Source organism: Aptenodytes forsteri, unplaced genomic scaffold (assembly GCF_000699145.1).
Source record: "Aptenodytes forsteri isolate BGI_AS27 unplaced genomic scaffold, ASM69914v1 Scaffold121, whole genome shotgun sequence".
Classification (NCBI taxonomy): domain Eukaryota; kingdom Metazoa; phylum Chordata; class Aves; order Sphenisciformes; family Spheniscidae; genus Aptenodytes; species Aptenodytes forsteri.
In genome coordinates this window covers 932,561-950,515 of record NW_008796219.1, presented here as the reverse complement: position 1 = coordinate 950,515, position 17,955 = coordinate 932,561, and the positions used below count along the sequence as shown (strand labels likewise).

General features: G+C 42.9%; 2 long non-coding RNA genes across 2 annotated transcripts; both read left to right on the top strand.

Annotated features, from left to right (window-relative positions):
* Positions 1-1,609: 1,609 nt before the first annotated feature.
* On the top strand, positions 1,610-5,108 carry LOC103906872. Its single transcript, XR_658041.1, has 3 exons — positions 1,610-1,694; positions 4,579-4,663; positions 4,764-5,108. It is a non-coding gene; the product is annotated as an uncharacterized LOC103906872 (long non-coding RNA).
* Positions 5,109-11,750: 6,642 nt separating this feature from the next.
* LOC103906871 lies at positions 11,751-16,168 on the top strand. The gene is made up of 3 exons (XR_658040.1): positions 11,751-12,572; positions 12,760-13,981; positions 16,098-16,168. It is a non-coding gene; the product is annotated as an uncharacterized LOC103906871 (long non-coding RNA).
* Positions 16,169-17,955: the final 1,787 nt, after the last annotated feature.

Below are 17,955 nucleotides of genomic sequence, written 5' to 3'. Positions count from 1 at the left end.
ACATGTAGGTTTTCCCAGGATACTCTCCTGTCTTATGTCACACATGTCAGATTTTTGGCTGGAGTAGATTTACAGCAGTGTAAGTAAAAGCAGAATCAAACACAACTGAATTTCGTACTTTGTCTTCTACTTATTTTCTCATCAGATAGATGATTCGCTTGAAATGAAGTCATATAACCTGTTCAAAACCTCCAAGATTCATAGACAGACTAGGTGGGGTTGGACTTCATGTCATTTCCATTATTTCCTTAGCTGCCCCAACACACAAGCTCTACCTATTTCATCTTTCTTACATTTTCTTCAGAACGGCCAAATTCTGCTGCTGGTTAAACCAGGGTAAATCTGGAATAACTCAACCAAACCCCTTAGATTGCCAGAAAACTTGTTCCATTCAGCCCCAGAGTTTTGAGTCTGTTGTAATTTACTAGGGACCTTCATTGGAAAAGAGAAAGACAAGCTCTGATAGAATCAGACTCAAGCAATCACTAACTTGAATGTGTATTTTTCTTAACTTCATTAGAACATAAATTCCTTAACTCTGTCATTTTTGTCTGTGCTGTGAACTAGACATCGGGAAGCTTAGTGCCAATGAAATTTTATCATCTCAAGTATATACTCCTACTTGGTTCATTGAACATTTTGCACCTACATCTGTCGGGATGCTTAGGCCCCAGGCTCAAGCTTCAGGTGTATCCACAGTCTGGTAAATGATGTGGCTGGGTCCAATAACTTGTGCCACGTCACAAGATTAATTTTCCAGTTCTGAAACACTGAAACCACTAGTTGTAGCACAAAGGATTCGGGTTTCAAAGTCCTCTTGATCTGGGTACGGAGGATCCCCTGTTATCATCTGTTTCCAGGTACAACGTGTGTTTTTAGCATCACTTGTGTCCATGTATTGGACTTCAAAAATCACAAAAGATTTCGTATGAAAACATCCAGAGGCAGATGGTGTTGACTTGTATTCCCGTGAAGGCAGAGAAGTCTTGCCGGAAAGACAAATCTGCTTCAGTTCCTAGACTGCGCAGGCAGGGAAGTCACGTATACCTGGGAACTCCCATGTCATGCCGAGTAAGTGTCAAGTGTACAGAACAAGTGTCAACGAACATGAGCTTACAACCTATGGACAGATGTACCCATTGTGGGCGGGGACAAAGGCAATGTAAGTTAGTAACTATTAATACTGGGACCATGCCTAGAAACAAACCCCATCCTGGTTCAGGATTGCGTTGTCTAGGCACCTGTAAACAGAAGAGAAAGCGTTCATAGACTAAAAAACCCCGATGTGGCTAAAAGTAGGTCAGGGGAGTAATAGGCATTTATTACTCGGATGTGGCAGTACCTGCAGGCTTCTTTTTGAAATGAGTGTGAAGAGCACCTGCATCTCATAAATACCACCGGGAGCAACTATTAGTGAGCAAGCTCAGCTGCCGAGGGCAGGGAGCGTGGCCTGACACAACAGTGACACCTGCTTGGCAGGTCGCTCCAGCAGTCAGCAATGACAGAAAGGAGCTGAGTGAGTATCCTCTGAATGACAGCTGTCCTGACGCAATGTCCTCGGGAAGGAGAGGAAAGGATATATGCCTGGCAGTCTTACCGCTGTGCCCTTCATCGCTGTGCTCTCTTAGTGTGCTGGCAGCGCCAGTCCTCGATGAATTCCCCGGTGAGCAGCTTACTCATGGAGAGTTTTGAAGGTGATGTCTTTTTCTCCCCCCCCTTTTCTTTTTTTCCTTTTTCTTTCTTTTTTTTTTTCTTTCTATTTTTCTCCTTTCTCTTTTTTCCTCACTTCATCCTCTCCTTCCCCCCTCTTCCCCCCTCCCCTCTTTCCCTTCTCTTTCTCTCTTTTTTTTTTTTTTGTTCTTTGCAGGTTGCATGTATTTCTCTCTCTGCTTGAATATTCCAACAGGTCATACAGGGGGTCTGTGAATTTGGAAAAATTACCTATTGGAAACCAATGAAACTCCCTTTCCTCAGGAGGCAGACTTTTCTTCCCTAGCCTGCTAATTTTTTCCCTTAATAAAGCCCTAAGTTTCTAGATGAAATGGGAAAGACTTAATCCATCTGCTCCTTGGCAGAATGGTACAATAAACCACAACCTTCCTAAGGAAATGAAGTTGTGAGCAATAAAATTAGTCATGATGCAGACTTAAGGCAAGAGTTCTTCACCTTTTGTTAAGCTTACCTGTGCTTTTAGTCACTGCAGAGTGTGGCTACAAGAAAAAGTAACTGCAGGATTAAAGTATTGACCAGGTAGGAGGTCTCTGAGGAATGAAGCAAGAGCACAAACTGCTGCAGAATTAAGTTAATTCCCACACCACTTAGAAACCATTATCTCAGCGGACAGGGCCTAATTTATTGACAGCTTGCTAGTGCATTACAGCTGAAGGGGTTGTTCAGGGTTTTTTTTTTTTCTCTCGCTGCTGCTTTGCAGTTCTTTGCATATGTGAAAAAACATTGCGGAGTTTGTGAGTAGAAAGTTTGCAGCAAATTTTTACCCATTCTGCATGGGTAAGTGAATCTGTCATCTGCAGTGATGGATTATATGTCTCTCCCATATTTTTCTAATCAAAGAAGATGCTGAACCTTGATTAGAATAAAAGCTGAGATTAATAATATTTTAACTTTAGGGAATGCAAATAAGACAATCCATTTTTGCCATCATTGCCAGCCTCTTTTTAGATCATAATGAAGTTCTGGGCAGGCAGAGAGTCTTCTTAAAGATACGATTTAAGCCATTAGGAAAAATCAAAATCACGCAGGTCCGTGAGAGATATCCTGGACTGGCAGCAGTGCTGTGTGGGATCTTCCATGGGCTACTTAAGAGAAGTTGAACCTCTTCGCTTCGAGTTCTTACTCTAGTTCTGTGCTCCTATGTATCTTTTGAAAGTAAATACTGACTCCAACTTCACAATCAAATTAAATATGTTGTGTGATTTGATAACACCTTGGAGGTGCAGTACTCTATCAGCCCCTCCTAAAACAAAATAAAGTGTCAAAATACTAATGGAAAAACTTGAGAGAATCACCTTAATTCATCAGCAACTTCCTTTGTATCTCCTTGCTAAGCACTACTTCAATTAACCAAATGTTATTTAAATGTAGATTCTGGCTATGTCCAACTCTGGTTTGCCTTTGACAGAGTTGGAGCATAAAGGTATGGTGATAGTGCATACTGATCTATGTAATGTTTGTTTGAAAAGCCTAGTCCAGACAAGTCTCTAATTCAGCTGACTTTGACGCGCTAATGCCATTTAATTCAACCTACTTGCTGTCATTGCTATGACTTTTCAAGCAGGCTGTCACTGTATAGGCATATATCAATATACGTATCACATGCTTTTATCCCGGTCTAGAAAGGGACATCGTGCCTCCAGCCGAGAAGAGGAAGGAGCAGAGGCTGCTCACTTGATACTCCCTGTTGTAAGCAACGACTGGAGAGACACGGGCACCAGAAGTCGTTCCAGCTCCCGCTGCTTTCCTGACCAGACTGCCTGGCTCGGTGCCCGCAGAAAGGAGCGAAGCTGTATATTCCCTCTCCCAAGAGCAAGAGAGGCACAGCGGCTCAGTTGTTACTCATTTGTAGTTCTCTGGGGAGAGTGCAGTTCCAGCCTTCCTCTTACTCAAATTACAAAGTTGCCCTTCGTTCCTGAGAGCCAAGAAAATAGCTCAGCTTACATGTGGTAAAAGAGAACTTGTAAAAGAAGTTATTTTTGAAGGGGCAGTGTAAAAAACAGTATTTGCATTGGCTACTCTTGATGTTGCTACTGTATTTGAAGCAGCTGGAATGTACTGTAGGTTTCCTCATCAGTCCCAGGGCTTCCTGATGCGCAGTTTAAATGCGAAGGGATCCAGGCAATAGGTTCCCTTTTTTTGAGCTTGCCCTGCTCTCTGGGGGCACTAAAAAAGGCAAATGAGCCCAGCCAGTTGAGTGACTGCAGCGGTTCATCTTCCACAGAGCTACGCAGGGACTCCCTGCATTGCTGTGCCATGGCTGATGGGGCAGCAGAGGGGGAGGAGATTGTGGGGAGCGAAAGGAGGCTTGAGCGAAGCATTCTCAGCAAGAAGAAATTGTAGGTGCAGATTACCTGGGAAGTAGTTCCCTGTTAAAGTTTTTCTGACTCCTACATATACTAGCACACGCTCAGTTGGAAAAAAGAAAAAAAGATATATATGAGCGATGACTGAACAACGGAATTACAGTTAGTTTCTGCTCCTCATGCAATAGGAAAGGCAGGCATTAGGAAGACCTAATTTTATTTCTGGTTCTGCCATAAACTTCTGTTTATTACCAGGGAAAAGCTGTTTAAGCATCAGTTTTCTCTGAAGAGAAAAGTGGGTGGGGGGAGGGAGAGAGAGATGATTCGTCACATCAGGTATTGGAAATAAATTCATTTTTTGCATCAGTAAAGCACTATAGGAATATTGGCTTATACTGCAGAGTGCAGTATTTTACTGTTTCATTTTTTTACTGCGTTTGCTCCATGTGAACAGAATATTTTCTTCCCGTGGAGCTGAACAGAATAAAAAAGGTGGAGTGAAACTGTTCCTACTTTGGTCCCTATTTGTGGCCTTTTGCAGCACCCTTTGCCCCTGAAGCCAGGACAAAGGCAGCGGGACTCCTGCCTTTCTGTTGATGCACAAACGTCTGCGGCGGAGGAACCAGGTGAGTTAATAGACAGACATACACAGTTCAGGAATGGTAATACCGCTGCTGTGGCTATTCCTCTACCTTCACCTCTCGCCCATGTATTTTATACTCGCAGAAGGACACGCAGTCTGGAGAGAAGTGCAATGAAAAAGTGGAGATCTTCCTCTCAGACTCTTCTCTGCTCCCTTTACCTGGAATGAAGTTAAGTACTTCACAGTTTGCATATAATGAAGGTTACAAATGTGCAAATTTTAACTTTTTTAACTTTTTAAGATTTTGGAGCTGATTATGTCTTTGTCTTAACTTTAACAGTCAAAAGCACTGAACAGGTCATTAAAGTCCTTTGTGAATTCAAACAGGTGAGACCTCAATTTTTTTTCTCTTTGAGATGAAGTCCTATAAGGGTAAAATCTTGTTACAACATTGAAGTGTTTCTTTTTGTAGACTTCAGAGAATTTAGAATTCTGTCAGTAAAAAAAAAAAAAAAAAAAAAAAAAAAGTGTAATGAAGTTAAATCCTCTAATATTTGGGGGAAAGAAACAACCAAACATATTCCCTGGAAAGGGTTGCACTTTTTTAGATTTCATAGGTTTTGTCAAAGGCCGCAAACCTGGATACATGAAGTCAACAGAACAATGCTGATTTGTGCTTCCCAAAAATTTGCTTGCTGGGTTACTTTTGCCAGTGTCTTTCCATGTGCAGGTGTAAGAATCTGAGGTTTTAAGGATATCTAAAATGCACTAGCCATCCCTGTGTCAAGACCTTTTAAACATTTTCGGTGGTGTAGTTTGCTGAAGAGTCAGTTCTTGCTTCTGCCAGCCAGCTGGTGATTGCCACAGCATCTCTGGTTTAAAATGTCAAAAAAAAGTATGGGGCAACCCTAGCCAGTTCCCCTCGGCAATGCAGCAACTCTGTCTTCGTCCAAACTAGTTAGCAAGGGTGCTTTGCTCCATTTCAAGGGCACAGCTTGCTTACCAGAAGAGCTTCTTCCTGCAGTCCTTCTGCATATAGCTTCCCCGTCCTTTCAAAACCGGAAACTTGGAGAGCTGGAAACTACGCTGGAAATCCTCTACAGATACTGATTTTTAGCAAACTGGGCCAATTGTTACTTCTGGGTGCTCAAGCATCCTGCGTAGCCTCTCGCATTCACCATTGCAAGCTGTTCGGGAGGAGGGAAAACCCAGGGAGAGGTGTTATAGACAGAATCGTTATTATCAGTTTTCCCTTATGTCCACTTGCCAGTTTTCTCCTGGGCTGCTGGCCTACATCTAAATTAAAGCCAAATATATCTAAGCTTAGCTGGGTTCTTTTGATAGTAAAGAAGGCATTTTCCTGCAGGCAGGACGGGGCTGCCGGAGACATGGAGCATAGCCTGTTGATCCAAGCCGGCATTTGTGGATATTACGTACTTTAGGCTGATTATGGTTTCAGCAGAAACCCCACTTGGGAAACCACACAGCGTGCAGGTAATTGGAAACAGAACCTGGCACAAGCATCTTCGAAAGTTTAGCACTGGGCTTTGAATTTGTAAATAGAAAAGGCCTGTGGCTCTGCAGTAAAACGGCGGTTCTCCCAGTAAATTTCATGAAGGAAACAGAGACCTTATTGTTTTCTCTCTCCCCACATAGTTGTCTTTTCCTTTGTTTCTCTCTTTCATCTAAGAAAACTCCAGACAGCTCCTTTAATTAAGGGGCAGTAGACAAAGATTTGTCTGCAGAGCAGTGTTTTTGTTGACACACAAAGCTAAGCCTACAGGCTCTGTATTTCTCCACCTTTTTATTCTATTTCAAAAAGCAAGACACTTTTCATGTGACCTTTTTTTAAGGTTATAATATCCCTTGTTTTAAAGGATACCTTTTTTTTTTTTCTTGTTTTTTTTTCCCCCTCTCGAGTTTGTGTCTAGGCAGACTACATGCACAAGACACTTTTATTTCTGTTATATTCACTAGTGTTTTTATTGGTACAGCACCAACGGTAACAACTTACATAATTATATACAAGAACCATAGATTTCACTTCTATGTCTGTCGTTAAGTAACAGGGATTTCAGTAATTTCCTTAGCCTCTGTGTTGCTTCTCCCTCTTACACTGTTCTTCTCTTTTCTGCTTCTACCCAACTCCTTTTACTGCTATTTTTAAAGTGCCAGATGTGAGCACAGTTGTAAGCAGCTACATTTTCAGAAGAACTTATTTCTAATGTTTTATTTTACAATAGTCACATGGACAGCTTCCCAGCTAAAGAAAGGATAAGTTGATTCACCCTGCAAAATATGACTTTTCAAAATTATCTGTGGCTAAACTCCTACTCACTCAGCATCTCCTAGGTGACAGTGACTGCACGTACTCCAAGATATTTTAAAATAAAATATCCCATGCTTACAATCACTGGTTGAATTATGACGATGATAGCAGGGTTTGGTATCTAGCCCAGAGAGCTCCAAGAAACCGCTGGGATTGTACATACTGTGCTTGCTAACCCAGCTCAGAGATCCACGTGAGACAGAATTTAAAGCACTGGTGGCAGTACTTTAAGTTGGGTTGTCTATCTGACCATTGCAAACATCAGTGGAACTGGATCGGAGAGAGGAAAAAAGAGGGGGAAAATCAGTCAAAAATATCACAGGATAAAGAAACAGTATTTTGAGTCTTTTGATGAATGTTCCTCCAAATGTTAAAAAAATCAAGTTCTTCCAGAAGTACATTACTCATTACAGAAGGAACGAAACTATTGCCTTACTACTAGAAGGTGGCATATAAATCTAAATGAAGCAAGCAATGCTAAAGCAAGAGACAGCCAAGATGTGCACAAACATGTGAACCCGTGGGTTGGCTAACAAATAATGAAGTGATACTGCCAGTGCAGAAGTGCTGGGACAGGCAGGGGGGATAATGATCTCTTGCGGTAGATGAGACATGACTGGAGCATAAGCATGGAGGGAAGATAAGAACTGTGCTCAGACAGAAGGCCTGTTCCCACACCCAGCCTTCAGTTTCCTTCACCAGCATTGCTAACTGCTACTCTACTAACTCCTAGCATAAACAAAGCAGAGGCTTGAGAGTGACGGATGAAAGGTTTACAGCCTGAGTGTTTGAGAGCTCTGCTCAGCTCCTGCTCAAATGCCTCCCCTGGGTCACGTATTTGGTTTGCTGTTACCTATTGCACTTCCTTGAAATCGGTTGTTGCCTCAAAAGAAGGCATACCATTTGTATTTTGTGGTTTCAGATCAGGGTACGGAGGAAAGACTGAAATGCTTACAAAAATGTAAATGATTTGTTTTTCACCATTTTGAAGATTTGAAATAGTTTGTCATTTTGGATGCCTGGGCAAAATAGCATCGAGTGTTATCTGTTGCAGGCTTAATCTAAATTTAAAAACACTGATGGCATAACTTGCAGTCAGATAGAAGTTGTGCAGAAGGAGAGTGTCAAACCTGTCCTGTCTCTACCTCCTCTATCCAAAGTGCTTAAATCCAGAGCTGAAGTGGTTCACCAGATACCCCTGCTGCCACCAGGGTGATCTCTCCAGCAGCCTGCGATGAGCAGGGAGAGGGGCTGGGAGCTGTAGTCTGCTCTTCCACCTGTCTTGTTCCTCTTGGCTTTGTTTAACTGCCTAGAGTGCTGCTCCCATCAGCTCCCACAGCAGCAGCAGCAGCAGCAGGCAGGGGAGGCTGAGGGGAGCAGGCAGGGAGAAGGAGTAGGTTGTAGTAGTAGTAGAGGCATTGGCTGCGGGGGCTTGTTCGGTTGGATGGTAAAAGAGGGACTCATGGCCCTTGTTACAGCTCTACATCCTATTTACAGGATGGAGGAAACCTCTGATGCCAAGCCTAGTGGCTCTCCACGCTGTTTCCACTCTCTGGGCTATATCTGAAGCACATCAGCTTTTGTAGTCATGCCAAAAGTACCCAGTTCTGCAGAAGGCTGCGGTTCCCTGCTCTGTGGATAGCCCCTGACACCCTGAACCCCTCCTAACCACCTCCATCTCTTCCCACCTTTCTTCATGGCAAAGTCAGTGACTCTTATTAAGCACATACTAGATGGTGGTGCCCTTCCTAGCAGAACTCTGATGCTACCTATCCATTTGTCTGAGGGAAATGCAGGTTGGGTTTTAGCTTGGCTGGACTCATGCTTCATATAGAGGCAATGTGCACGTGGTGTGGTGGGTCTCTGAAGCACTGTGGTCTGCATTTGTAAGACAGCTGATTGCAGGAATGGCCTGGTGTAGATGGAGTGAATTAAACTGACAGAAGGTTTTTCTGATTTCGTGATCGATTCTGGCTAGGGAAAAGTTGCAATGCTATAATTAAGAAGACAATGTTTTCTGCCAGGATCAGCTGTGTTTCACGTAAGGAGGCTTTATGGTAGAGCTAACTAGGAAAACAAAACTAGGCATGGGCGAAACCTTAAAGCTTAAGTCATCAAAAGGCTTGGATATGTCAATACTCCAGATTATTTTTAAAAAATCTTGAGTCACTGAACAGCTGACAGGAATGCATGCCCCTTCTCTCCCAGTGACTACTCTCCAAACTAGGCTATGGTGTTATTTCCCTGTTACAGTCCAACAGCTATTTCATTATTCAATGCCATATGTAGCCATTTGCAGAGAAAAGACTGAGAAAGGCATCTAGAAAACCTTCTAGACTGCTGGTTGTATCAAGGGGTTGTGGTGCTAAGAGTTCACATTTCCCTGGGCAGAGAAAAGGGATGAAACTGTTTTTCCCTCATTTACATTAAAGCTCTGACAAGTTGTCTCTGATACACAGGACTAATCTCTCTCCCTGCATTTTGCACAGATCCTGACCCAAAAAGAAGGTTCTGAGAGGTCTGGCTTAATGAGAGCTTGTAAGTGTGATAGGCCTAGTTGATGAACTTGGATGGCACATGGAGATAATGTAAATGTGGAGCTGTATGACAGTGCTGCACTTTTTCAGTTGTGCCCAAGGGAGCATTTAGGTTCTCAGGGCACTTAGACTCAGTCTGCAAAGTGGTGGAGATAAGTGGTTTGAGTGTGCCTGGAAAAAAGGCTGATGCTGATGAATTAGTTTCATAGAATCATAGAATTATTTAGGTTGGAAAAGACCCTTAAGATCATCACAATGATTGGTATGCTTACAGGGGTGGCAGTGAACACAAAACTGGGGTTTGTCCCAAATCTTGTCTCTCTCTGGAACAGAAGTGCTCCAGCTCATTGGGATTTACAGTGCACATTCATCCCTTGTATTAGCTGCATAAAATGACTATTTTCAATGTGAGACTGGCTCCATCCCTTTAAAATCTGTGGCAGTTGTGCTGCCATACCCTTTCTTAACAGTGTTGTCACTAAGACCTCTCCTAGTGCCTTTCGTACTTTAAGAAGTTTAAAACCACACTGTCCTAGACCCTCCAGGCTGAAGGCAGTCTCATCCCCTCTTGTCACGACAGTGCGATGATGCTGAGAGGTACAGGACTCGAGAGACGTGATGCAAGAAGGTGCTGGACGCTGCATTTTGCTGCAGACAGGTTCAGACTCTGGTCCCTGCTCTCAGTGTTATTCAGTTGTTTATGCAGCAGAGTTTTAATGCAAAAGGCTCTGGGATCAGGGATAAAAACCAACATGGTTGGCCCTTGCTCAGCTGTGGGCCACCATCACTGCAGGCAGTGATGTCTCTCGTGGTCTCTCCGATCTCCTGGAGCCTGCATTCCTCTCAGCAGAGAAGCCCAGTTGCCGCTGTGCATATGTCTTGCTTAACAAGTGAAGTAAAAAATGAGAAACACAGTGTGGTGTACAGGATTAGATATATTTAACTTTGCCATGCTAGTTTTACTTCAGCTTTAATGCATCCCGGCTTCTCCACTGACTACTGTGGAGTTCCTCTGGCATCCCATATTGGTTCAGCAGCACGGCAAATCAAGCTCATCGTTGGAAATTTGGTGCAATGATTAAAGCGGCAGCTGTATTTATTATTTGCTCACGCAGTCAGTTCTCAGACTGCTCCTCTGCTGCGTCCTTTCGCAGCAGTTTCTCTTGCTGTGTCGGGTTTGCGGTAAGCGATATCGCTAATCTCCCAGGCTGGGCCTCTGCACGCAGGGTGCTTCCTCCTTGCTGACAACTTGCCTGGGAGGGATTTTGTGCTGCAGACCTTGGAAAAAAATAGACAAAACAGAAGAGAGAAATGTTCCCCTTCCTCCTTTGTCCGTGTGTGAAAGTGAGCGTGTGGGATTCTGCCTCTGCCGCCGCACAAAAGGGCCTTTCTCTCCGGCCGTCCCCAGGCTGAGTTTTCTCACTGTTCCCACTGTTCTTCCCTCTGGATACGATTCAGGGGACAAATTGGGGTAACTAAATGTCCTCTGCTGTTCAAAGGGGTTGTTGCAGCTTACATAAAATACACTGACTCTTTAAAACCATAACCAATTCATCAAAGTCATTATTATTCTGTGTCACATTGGGTTTTTTTTTCTGCATTTGAATAGCTTTAACAATATTTAGAGAGTATTGTATAGCACCATACGCATGCGTAATTTTTCTTCCTAAATACATATAAAATATCCTCAAACCTTAACTAGAATAACCTCTGTATTTGCAAACTATTGTGCTTAGCTTAACTGTTCGTGCTAATACAGTCTCATTGGTGAAATGCTGTACCCAGGTGAGCCAATGGAGAACATGTCTTTTTTTTACTGTAACGGGATTGAATTTCACCCCTGGGGTTCAGTGGGATTATTTTGTGTGGAAGCTAAGCAGATGTCAGTGCCACATTGGTGCCATATTTGCAAACAAGCACAGAAGGAGAAATACCTCAGGGAGAAAATTTCATTTAATGACAGGTAGAGATATTAAAAATGTATCTTTTCTGGAGGACTTTGCTGTAACAGGTTAAGACTGAATGAAATGCCTTGGCTTTACCTTTCTTCTCTTTCAGAATGGCTTTGAAAATGTGTAGGAAATTGCAGGACAGATTTGGAGAGCTGACTGCAATTCTGTCAAGAAGAGGTAGCACAAAGTTGGTAAATAGTAAATGTAGAATAACTAGAAGGTGCACCAACAAGGGGACATAAAGTCTTTTAACGAGAGAGCCTAGTATATTCAAAACTGTACCTAATGATGTGAATATTTTCATAGATGCAGGCCTTGCTTTTGCTACCTCAGGTCATGACTACAGTCATGCCGTTTTCAGGGAGACGTGCCTGAGACTGCCTTGCGTTGTACATGACGTTCCAGGCGGGCAGCAAGTAACTCGTATGCTCCATGACTTACTTGATTTTGCAGGTGCCCAAAGTGAGCTCAGGCTGTTGACCTGAACATGCTATTCCTCTGAAAGCCTTTGAACTTTGAGTTTTCTTCCCTGAGTTCACCAAAACAAAGTTGTTCATCTCCTGGATGTAATGAAAGGCCAGTTTTCTTCCATCCCATTCCCAGACTGTTTAGGCAATGTAATACTTGAAGTAAGCTTTATTTCTTAAAATTTTTAATGCCATATAATCTGTTTCATGTCAACTTCCTGGACAAGATCCTGGACACCTTATATATGCCTGCTTTAACCATTTGCCTGTCTCATGTTTATCTCTGTCTTGTAGTAACAAGTGTTCCAGTTTCCTCCTGTTTCCTTTTCAGATTTTACCTTCTGCATCACCCACACGGAGGCTGAGTGTGTCTTCTTTCCCATATGCCACGGCTGGCAATAAAAATGAACTTCATGACAGCAAGGAGGAGTTTGCACTTCAGAACTGTTTTATCACAGAAAGTGTAACAGCATGCATCTTCTTCTGGGGATGGAGTCGTGCAGTGAATAGATATGGCAACAAGCAAGGGGCCTGAAGTAAGGCATGAAAACTGCGGGCTGTTCCTAAGTGGAGTAAAAAGCTGGGCATTTCCCTCACACCTTAAGGAAAAGTAACAAATGGCACAAAATGCTGCTCTTGTGGATGAGAAATTAAATGTGAAATGGAGGTAGGGAGCAGCTGGCCAGGTGGCAGAATCCCACCAAATCCCTCAGGGTGATACTGGAAAGCAAAGGATATTGGGTTACAGTGTGATTCTGCTATGTACCGAAGAGAAAGTTGCCATTTAAAAAAAACAGTCTGAACAGCAGCATTATTTGTAAAATGGGGATTAATGACACTTCTCTTCATGGCAGGGGTGAGACCATCTGAAATACTGCACCTACTTTCAGGCATTGTCCTTGACTGGAAATGTGGACTCACTGGAGGGAATTCAGAGGGCAGCAAAGGGAACATGAGGTTTAGGAAATGAAGAAAGTTTCAGAGCACTGGCTATGTTTAATCTAGAAAATGAAACTCTGAGTGGGGAACATGAGAAGTCTTTCATTATGTAAAAGGGTACTATTAAAGAAGATAATGATCAGTTGTTCTCTTTATTCATTTAGGAAGTGCAAGAAGAAATCAGATTAGTTTTTGCTTACTCTGCAGCTAAAAAGACTCAGGCTGGATACCATGAAAAGTTTGTTAAGGTAGTAATATTCCTATTAGTCTACCTGAGGATGCACAACATCCTCATTTCTTCATTGGTTTACTACCAAAAATCTCAGTACCTGAAATGTGCTTTAGATAACACTTCCTCTGCATTTTGTAAATTCTTGATGTGTCTTCAGGCCACACAGAACTACTGAGCAATTTCTGGATAAATCAAACAAAGATGCCATGTTTCTAACAATACGTGCTAATTATCTTGAGAGCACTGTCTGAGAGATTATGGGCTCACCCATTCCCATTCAATTCTCATGTTGAGCTTTGGAGAGAGCTAAGCATGCTATAGTCTAATAAAGCACAGGAGAAAAGTAAATTGGAAAATCAAAAACCCTCAGAGGATAACGAAAACATGGAAAATGATTGATTGATTAAATGATTAATGCAAAGAATGTCTGAAGATGCTGTGGGGAGAAGGAACAGTTGCAGGCGTGTGAGAAAGTGGCCTCGGCGAAGCGAGGCATGCAGATGACGAAGGAATATCTTCCTGACATAGAGCTGTGAAAGAGCCATGTGAAAAGTGGGAGAGTGGGCAGATTAAAGCAGTGGCAGATGAAGTGTAGGAGGCAGCAAAGAAAAGCTGAAACATACATGAGGATGAAGTAATAGATCTCCTTCCCCCTTCCTTAAATTACTGGATGGGAGGTGGGGCTGGTTTGAAAGAGCTTTAATGGAGAGAGAAAGCACTCTTCAGTCTGGACCTGCCCTGCACAGCTCCTGAGGAAGACTTAGTGTCATCAGAAACCACTGGCTCTCCCCGTGCCTGCCTGTTCAGAAGCACTTTCCTACTTTGGACACCGCAAATACTCAGTGGTGTCTGGAGCTCATGTTCCTTCTCCTGTGCCAGCCTGTGTGGACATAGAAAAGAGAAAGGTCTTGTCTGTTTTGGTTTCTTTGCTCCAGTTGAATCCTGAATTTGCATGTTAATGATTCCATTCCTTCATTTTAATTTTGTCAGTTCTCTTATGGCATGTTGTTCTCCCCTGCTCCAGTCACAGGCATCCAAGATTGCCTTAATATGCACAAGCTGCTTTACCTCCATGCTTCTCCTGTGGTGCATATCTCTTACCATGGCCTCACTCCAAATGCCAATATTGCTTCGCAGTTTTTCATTCTCAGCAAGTGCTCCATTTTTGAATCTACCAGGTTCTGGGCTTACCAGCTATATATATGTACTAATAAAATGAACAGGCTTATGGCTGTCATGGCCGTTCCCTAGAACTGCTGGCATGGCCATGTCTGCACTATAAAGCTCTCTTAGCTAGCAGAACAGGAGGACCACCTCCAAACCTCAGTGGGCAATGATGTCTTGCTCAGGCTGAATCCTGCCCATACTCAGAATTGTTTGGGAAAGTACCATGTGTCCTAGTCCAAAAGGGCGCCAAGGAGCACTCTGACATCGTAACAGTATTGGTGATGGAATTAGCATGCCTAGGAATCCTGTTGGGTTCATGAGTAGCCAATGAGTCCTGCCGTCAGAAGTTGCTCTTGGAGAAGGCTGGCGCTCCAGGGTCTGATCCAGGCAGACATAAACAGGATAACAATTCAGCCAGCCTCGGCTTGGCTGTTGTGCGTTCTGACATGAGCAAGTCTAAGATGTCTGGCCTGTCCGGGTTGTCTTCACCCAGCACATCTCGTGCCCCTCTCACACTTGCTGCTGTTGCACAGCTGATATGAAAAATTATTTTTCCTGCAAGCTGGTAAACAACAGAAGCCTGATTTTTCACAAGAACAGAAACAGACCATAGAGTTGACAAAAGTTTGTGTGGGGAGGTTTATGGCATTGTCTAACCATAACGTGACTAACCTTTCCTAGAATAATTAACTTCAAGGCTCAAGGTTTACGTTTCTCTCTCCTGCATGAGATTTACCATGGTAATAACTTCCCACCCTGCATTTTCCAAACTTTCAAACAAATTTTTTAAGCTTTTGCAATTAACATGTTGTCATGGTTTAACCTCAGTCGGCAACTAAGCACCATGCAGCTGCTCGCTCACTCCCCCCCGGTGGGATGGGGGAGAGAATCGGAAGGGTAAAAGTGAGGAAACTCGTGGGTTGAGATAAAGACAGTTTAATAGGTAAAGCAAAAGCCGCGCATGCAAGCAAAGCAAAACAAGGAATTCATTCACTGCTTCCCATGGGCAGGCAGGTGTTCAGCCATCTCCAGGAAAGCAGGGCTCTATCATGCATAACGGTTACTTGGGAAGACAAACGCCATCACTCCAAACGTCCCCCCTTCCTTCTTCTTCCCCCAGCTTTATATACTTAGCATGATGTCACATGGTATGGAATGTCCCTTTGGCCAGTTTGGGTCAGCTGTCCTGGCTGTGCCCCCTCCCAGCCTCTTGTGCACCTCCAGCCTTCTCAGTCAGTAGAGCATGGGAAGCTGAAAAGTCCTTGACTAGTGTAAGCATTACCTAGCAACAACTAAAACATCGGTGCATTATCAACTTTGTTCTCACCCTAAATCCAAAACACAACACTGTGCCAGCTACTAGGAAGGAAATTAACTCTATCCCTGCCGAAACCAGGACACATATTCTGGCTTATCTTTGGCTTACAAATTTAAGTTGAAAGCTGAAATTTTGTCACTTCAGCAGTGGGAGGCTCCCAGAAAAGAATCATATGGTTTCAGATAGACGGTTGTAAAATTGCCCTACAAATCTGATGAATCTGAGAGAAAAGCTCATGTTTTTTCTCAGAAGGCTACTGCATGTGTTGTTAAACACAAAGCTAAGAAAATGTATCTCCTCTGAGAAGTCAATGCAGGTGCCATTTTGCCCACCTCTAAAACCGCTGCAGCTTTGACATCTATGTCTGAACTACTTACCCTAGGGGGACCAATTCTAGACATTTACTTCAGAATGGGATGAAATGCATTTGTGAAGTGGCTTTCTCCACTAGCAGTAAAGGTAGCCCATGGTAATGAGTTCAGGTACAAATGTGGGGATAAGCTATATAATAATAGCAGTCTACATTCACATTGTAGGACAATCGCCTACAAGATGGTAAATCATCAGCTGAGGATCAACTTTGAACAGATTAAATGAAGAACAGTTGTGGGTCAAAATGAATACAAATCAGAATGATGTCTTGGATCAGTGGTTACGGCTCTGGCTGTGAAGTGCAGAGATTCTTGTTTCTTGACCCCTTTTCTCATTTTATATGTGAAGATCAACATTTTCTGTAGGTGTGGATCTATGAAGCAGAAACCGGGCATGGAAGCTGATGCATTTCTGTGAGAGGCTGAGCGCCCAGCAGACCAAGCCATAGCTGAAAGGTCTCCAAGGACTATTGCTTGTTGGAAACATATTTTCCTGAGGGATGCTGGCATTGCTGTTGTCTGGACCAACAGGGAGGAAATACATGATGCTGCTTGTATGACATCATTTTGTCCATGTCCTCCCCTGTGGGTAGGTGAAGCCGTAGTTCTACGCAGTCAGAAACAGATATGTGAAAATCTTCTGAATTTTATTGGTAGAATACAGGGACCTCATTTTTTTTAAGGATGTTGGGTTTTAAGGATGTTGGGTTTTAAGGATTAGGTGGTCAAGAATTTTGGGGGTAGAGGATCTATGCTTTCCTTCTGGTGTAGGTGCTAGTAGAATTCAAGTCCCCTTATGAACTAAGTTCCAAATCCAGCTCGAGCTCTTAAACTCGTTTGTGGTGCTGATATTTCAGACCACCTTTTACCCTTATTGTATTTCTCCTCTGGAAGTGCAGCTTCTCAGGGTGGACCCGGCGTTGTGAGCTGAGAACTTCTTGCCTTGGGGCCCCATCTAGTGGGTAGCGGCTTGCACTGAACAGCAACTTCGTATTGCTTTGAGAAATAGACAGCAGTAAAAGGAGCTGATATGAAGATTCCCTACAGAGCTTAATAATCGCAAACGAAATCACTGTGTTCATTCTTCTCCTGCTGACATTTTGTTTCTGCGTCTCTCTATATAGACAATGTTACTTTGCATTATGTGCCAAAGCATTTTCATGACATAGCAGAAGCATACCCCAATCGTAAAAAAAAAAGAAGAGAAAGAGAAGGAGAAGGAGAAAATAGAAGAGAGGAGAGGAGAGGAGAGGAGAGGAGAGGAGAGGAGAAAAGGAATCATCCATTCCTTCTGTATCCCTGCATTTCTTGTATTGTTTTAAAGGAATGGCTGCATTATTTCACTGAGTACACTGCAGTCATTGGTAAATGATTCAAGGATATCAGTATTACTCTGTGAAGTTATCCATAAGTTAAGAGGCTTATTAGGTAACCTTGAAAATAGGAAGCATTCCAGCAGCACTAAAAGGTCTGTCAGAGCCGAACATTTAAAATCTGTATTTTGTCTTGACAGAACTGCTTATATGCCAGATTGCTAAAATGGTAACCATGTCCAGACATGAACTATTTGTTGTACATACGTATTAGGAAAAGAACAGAAAGTGGCTTGAGAAATGGAAAAAGGTTTTATGGCTATATCCAAGTAACTTTTACAACTGACATTTTTCTAGTACATCTGTCAAATGAATTTAGCGAGCCAAATTTGGATTTCAATTGCACTTAAGTTGTTCAGTGTAACCTGAGGGAGTAAGATGGGTAGCTAGACAGAACATATGGCCCCAGCTGTCTAAAAATTTGCTTTTTTAAAATAAAAAGGAAAAGAAAGAAGGAAATAGCTAAACTATCTGGTAAGGATAAAGCTGTTTTCCCTGGCAAATGTCTTTTACAGAACTAGCTATTTTCAAGAGAGCGTCTGTAACCATACATAGCTCACAGTCTTTCAATTTAAAATGAAACCCAATGAAAGCACTTTCTGAAGAGTTTCTGTGCTATCTGTATCTTCAGAGAGGATCATAAGGGGTGG